This window comes from Cajanus cajan, chromosome 6 (genome assembly GCF_000230855.2).
Source record: "Cajanus cajan strain Asha chromosome 6, NIPB_CcT2T_4, whole genome shotgun sequence".
Taxonomy (NCBI): domain Eukaryota; kingdom Viridiplantae; phylum Streptophyta; class Magnoliopsida; order Fabales; family Fabaceae; genus Cajanus; species Cajanus cajan.
The window spans coordinates 32,875,929-32,882,490 of NC_138522.1; positions in this window are offsets into that span (position 1 = coordinate 32,875,929).

Sequence of the window (6,562 nt, forward strand, 5' to 3'; positions counted from 1 at the left end):
TGTCCTTGGGAGACGACCTAGGACAGCTTTCTAGTACTGCATTTAATTGTTTTATTTGACCGGATACGGCTTCGATCAAATTTGGCACCGTTGACGGGGACCATTGGTTTCTGTAAAAGGCTATGTGGCTGTGTGTTATTTGTTTTTGTTGTGTTTTGTTGTGTGTTTTGTGTTTTAGAGTCTCTGTTAAGTTTTGTGTGTTTTGAGTTTATCAGTTTCAGTGTATTAGTTGATGCTTGCATTTTCATGTCATACTGCATGTTATGTTGTGTAATTGTGTTTGTTATTAGTCCTTACAGGTCTAACAAGTTTTTTAGTTGAAGAATTCATGTTGTTGAGTTTCATGCAATTAGAGAACCAATGCAACAGTAACTCAATGGAATAGTAACTCGAGTCTGGTTTTTTTTGGTGCATTTCTTGCCATGTGTTTGTGACAACTAATCTTTATTGCATTCCATAGCTCATTGACAATTATATTGATTCCATTTGGTGTGCTAAATCATTGTTGTGTTGTGTTGAGTTTCAATTATTGCAAGGTCCATAAGTGTAGAATCAGAAAAATCAGCTGAAAAGGATTTCTACTAGATGAATAGTAACTATTTTTTCCAATTAATTGTAATCAGCTAGACTTGTTATTTTTGCCTCAAATTTTGTGTGGTAACTTCTTTCAACTTATATTTTGTGTGAAAAAAACCAGAGGCCCAAAAGGTGGTCTAGTTTTGAAGATACAAAAATTTGTGAAGCTATATTTTTCCAAAACTTCAAACGGCCATAACTTTTGCTCTGGTTATCAGGATTGGGAAAACTTTTTTATCAAATTGTGTAGAAAAATGAGATCTATCAAACCCAGAAGAGGTCTGAGATTGATTCAAGTCAAACAGAAAACATGGGCGAACAACCTTATAATGGACCTCGTGAGAGGACTCTTAGGGAGATGGTTGCACCTGATTTTACTTATGAGAGTTTGTGCATTCAATATCCTGAAGAAGATGTTCCTTTTGTGCTTAAAACTGGACTAATCCATTTGTTGCCCAAGTTTCATGGTCATGCAGATGAGGATCCACATAAATATCTGAAGGAGTTCCATATTGTTTGTTATGCCATGAAGCCTCCTGATGTTAAAGAGGACCATATTTACTTGAAGGCATTTCCACACTCATTGGAGGGGGTTGCTAAAGACTGGCTATATTATTTGGCTCCCAGGTCCATACCAGTTGGGATGATGTTAAAAGAATGTTTCTGGGGAAATTCTTCCCTGCCTCAAGTACCACTACAATAAGAAAAGATATATCAGGGATCAGGAAACTTGGTGGAGAAAGCTTGTATGAGTACTGGGAGAGATTCAAGAAATTGTGTGCAAGCTGTCCTTACCACCAGATTTCTGAGCAGTTGTTGTTGCAATATTTCTATAAGGGGTTGAATAACATGGAAATGAGTATGATAGATGTTGCAAGTGGTGGAGCACTTGGTGACATGAGCCCAGCTGAAGCCAGGCACTTGATAGAAAAGATGGCCTCGAAATCTCAACAATTTAGTACTCGAAACGACAATGCAATTGTCATCAAAGGAGTTCATGATGTGGCCACTGATGCAGATAAAAAAATGGAGAGTAAACTTGATGCATTGGTCAACCTGGTGACTCCACTTGCTGCAAATCAAAAAATCTACATCTGTAGCAAGGGTCTGTGACATCTGTACTTCAATTAATCATCCAACAGATGCGTGTCCCTCCTTGCAAGACTCTTCTGCAGGTTCTGAGGCGCCCCAAGCATATGCTACCAACATTTACAATAATAGACCTCAACACTAGTAACAACAGAATTACGACCTATATTCCAATAGATACAATCCTGGTTGGGGGAATCATCCCAACTTGAGGTGGGGAAACTCTCAGCAGCAGTAAAATCAAGCACCTTTCCAGAACCATCCCTCAAGTTCTTCATACCAGCCCCCTCAACAGAGACCTCCTCCTCCTACAGCTACACCTCCACCAGCTCAACCTTCTACTTCTTCTGAGCCTTCATTGGAGGATTTGGTGAGGCAAATGACCATTCAGAACATCCAATTCCAACAAGAGACCAGAGCCTCCATTTAGAGTTTGACAAATCAGATGGGGCAGATGGCTACTCAACTCAATCAGGCACAGTCTCAAAATTCAGATAAGTTGCCTTCACAGACTGTGCAGAATCCAAAGAATGTGAATGCCATCACCTTGAGGTCTGGAAAACAGATTGACGCACCAGTACCAGCACCAATACTAGCAATAGTACATGTCCTTGCAATTGAGCCTACACTTGAGGTCCCTGTAGGTACTGGCAGAAAATTTCATACAGGTGGACCTTTTTCCAGTGCACACAGTGGTGACTTGAAGCCTCCTATCCCTCTTCTATTTCCACCAAAATCAATTCCAAGCAAAAAGATGGAAGAGGTGGATAAGGAGATATTGGAGACCTTCAGGATGGTGGAGGTGAACATACCTCTACTGGATGCCATCAAGCAAATTCCTAGATATGCTAAGTTTTTGAAGGAGTTGTGCACCCATAAGAGGAAGCTGAAGGGCAATGAGCGAATCAACATGGGAAAAAATGTCTCAACACTCATAGGTAAATCCGTTCCACACATTCCTAAAAAATGTAAGGACCTAGGTACATTTTGTATACCTTGCATTATTGGTAACAATAAATTTGAAAATTCCATGCTTGATTTAGGAGCTTCAATTAATGTCATGTCTCTTTCCATTTTTAAATCTATGTCTCTTGGACTTTTACAACCTACAGGTGTGGTCATTCAGTTGGCCAATAGGAGTGTTTCCCACCCTACAGGTTTTGTAGAAGATGTCTTGGTTTAGGTTGGTGAACTTATTTTCCCTGCAGATTTTTATGTTCTTAATATGGAGAAGGGATTCTCCCATGTTTCTGCCCCAATCATTTTGGGTAGACCATTTTTGAAAACAGCTCGGACCAAGATTGATGTTTATGTTGGCACCCTGTCTATGGAATTTGGTGATATTATTGTTCATTTCAATATTTTGGATGCCATGAAATTTCCTTCTGAAGATCATTCTCATTCTACTTTTCGTGCTGGATTAATTGATGATATAGTTGATGAGCACATTCATGATTTAGATTCTTTTCATGTTAAGAAACATTCATTTTTATCTGAATTGTATAACTGTCTTTCATGCATTGAATCTGAATCTAAATTTTGGAGTGATCTTGATTGTGATGATGCATCTAAATTTGATACTTTGGGTGTTGTACCTCTTGGTCCTGAATTTATAGAGTCAGAATGCATTAACCATGTTGTAGGAAGTACAAAAGAATCTGACTTGCAGGTTAAGGTACAGGCTGCGGAACCCCTTCTCCCTTCTTTGGTTCCTTTTGATGTTCAACCAGCACCCACACTAGAGTTGAAGCCTCTTCTAGAGAACCTAATGTACGCTTACTTGGAGGATGATGAGATTTCCTGTGATCATTTCTACATCCCTTGATGTTGATAAAGAGGATAGGTTGTTGCATGTGCTCCGGAAGCACAAGAAGGCAATTGGTTGGACCCTGGCAGACATTCTTGGCATTAGCCCATCCACGTGCATGCATAGGATACTATTGGAGGATGGTGCTAAACCAGTGAGATAGCCTCAGAGGAGACTTAACCCGATGATTTTGGATGTTGTAAAGAAAGAGGTGACCAAGCTTCTGCAGGCTGGGATCATCTATCCTATTTCAGACAATCAGTGGGTCAGTCCAGTCCAAGTGGTCCCCAAGAAGACAGGCCTCACTGTTGTTAAGAATGAGAGGGATGAGCTCATACCACTAGAGTGTCAAACAGTTAGAGAGTTTGTATTGACTACCGAAGGCTCAACGAAGCAACAAGGAAGGATCATTTTCCTCTGCCCTTCATTGATCAAATACTTGAGCGTCTGGAAGGTAAATTCATTACTATTTTCTTGATGGTTTCTCTGGTTATTTTTAGATTCATATTGCTCCTGAGGATCAGGAAAAGACCACATCCACCTACCCTTTTGGCACTTTTTCCTACAGGAGGATGCCTTTTGGCCTATGCAATGCCGCTGGCACATTCCAGTGGTGCATGCTCAGTATTTTTAGTGATTTTCTTGAAAATTGCATAGAGGTGTTTATGGATGATTTTACTGTTTATGGATCCTCTTTTGGTGCATGTTTGGATAGTTTGGATCGAGTTCTGAATAGATGCATTGAGACTAACCTTGTTCTTAATTTTGAGAAATGTCATTTCATGGTTGAGCAGGGTATAGTCCTAGGTCATATCATTTCTAGTAGGGGCATTGAGGTAGACCCCGCAAAGATATCTGTTATTGCACAATTGTCTTACCCATCTTGCGTGCGAGAGGTGCGATCTTTTCTTGGCCATGCAAGTTTCTACAGGTGTTTCATTAAGGACTTCAACAAGAAAGCCCTCCCACTATCCAACTTGCTACAGAAGGATATTCATTTTAATTTTGATGACAGGTGTAAGGAGGCGTTTGATTGCCTCAAGAAAGCCTTGACCACCACCCTTATCATTCAGGCACCAGACTGGATAGTTCCCTTTAAGCTGATGTGTGATGCCTCAAATTATGCACTGGGGGCTATCTTAGCACAGAGGGTTGACAAATTTCCTAGGGTGATATATTACGTTTCTCGGACATTAGATGTTGCTCAAGCAAATTACATGACCATGGAAAAGGAACTTTTAGCTATTATTTTTGCACTTGATAAATTTCGATCATATTTGCTTGGTTCTCGTGTCATTTTTTTTACAGATCATGCAGCTCTAAAGTACCTTTTGAAGAAGGCTGACTCAAAGCCTAGGCTGATCAGATGGATGCTCTAGCTTCAAGATTTTGACTTGGACATTCGTGACAGAAGCGGAGCACAAAACCTGGTGGCAGACCATCTCAACAGGATTGAGAGAGCTGAGGATGAGGACAATTTGCCCATTCAAGATGATTTTCCTGATGAACATTTGTTAACTATTTCTGTTCCTTCCCCCACCCCTTGGTTTGCAAACATTATAAATTATTTCGTTGCTTCTGTTTTTCCTCCTTTGGCATCTAGAGCTCAAATTGATAAACTTAAGAGTGATGCTAAACATTATGTTTGGGATGACCCCTATTTGTGGAAGTTGTGCAGTGATTAGGTAATCAGGAGATGCTTGCCAGATCATGAGATTGATTCGGTCCTGCATTTCTGTCATTCTTCTGCAAATGGTGGTCATCTTGGCATTTAGAGGAAAGCTCGTAAGGTGCTTGATTGTGGTTTCTACTGGCCCACAATCTTCAAGGATGCGTAGAAGATTTACAACACCTATGAGCAGTGTTAGAGAGTAGAAAGATCCCTTTCGTGGAGACAGTAGATGCCTCAGCAACCCATCTTGTTCTGTGAGGTCTTTGATGTCTGGGGTATAGATTTCATGGGTCATTTTCCTGTTTCTTTTGGTTTTTCATATATTTTCTTGGTTTTTGATTATGTTTCAAAATGGGTGGAAGCCAAAGCCACTAGAACTAATGATGCTCGGGTTGTTGTGGATTTTGTCAGATCTAACATATTTTGCAGGTTTGGAGTACCTAGAGCTATTGTTAGTGATCAGGGCACCCATTTTTGTAACAGATCCATGCAGGCCTTGCTCAGGAAGTATGGGGTTGTTCATATAATTTCTACACCCTACCACCCCCAGACTAATGGGCAAGTTGAGATTTCAAATAGGCAGATCAAGAGGATCTTGGAGAAGATTGTGCAGCCCAACAGGAAAGATTGGAGCAGCAGGCTAAAGGATGCTCTCTGGGCACATAGGACTGCTTACAAAGCACCCATAAGGATGTCTCCTTATCGGGTTTTCTTTGGCAAAGCATGTCATCTTCCTATGGAGATAGAGCACCAAGCCTATTGGGCTATGAAGACCTGCAACTTCTCTATTGATCAGGCTGGAAAGGAAAGAAAGTTGCAACTAAGTGAGCTTGATGAGATCCGCCCGGAAGCCTATAAGAACTCTATGTTCTACAAGGAGAAAACTAAGAAGTTCCATGATAGTTTGATAGCTAGAAAGGACTTCATGGTGGGGCAAAAAGTTTTACTGTATAATTCAAGGCTTGGTCTCATGGGTGGTAAGTTGCGTTCTAAGTGAATTGGACCTTTTGTTGTTACTAATATTTTTCCTTATGGTACAGTTGAGATCAAAAGTGAATCCACAGACAAGATCTTCAAGGTTAACGAGCACCGTCTGAAACCTTTCCTCAGCAATCCTTCCCTGTTGAACGCATTTGTAGAGGAGATGTCTCTACTCGACCCCACTTCTCTCCCACTGCCATGACTTAGGGAGTTTTCTTTCCCCTTCTCCTTCTTTACTTTTATTACACATGTCCAATTCTATTGATTGTTCTAATTGCTCTGATCTTATGTGTGTGCCACATTGGGACAATGTGTGATTTAAGTGTGGGGGGAAACTGTTTTGGTTATATGCTTATAGGGTTTATTTGTTATTTTTGGTTTAGGCCTTATGTTTAGGTGTTATGTACAGTTTTGCATGTTTCTCTTTGATTTCTGGG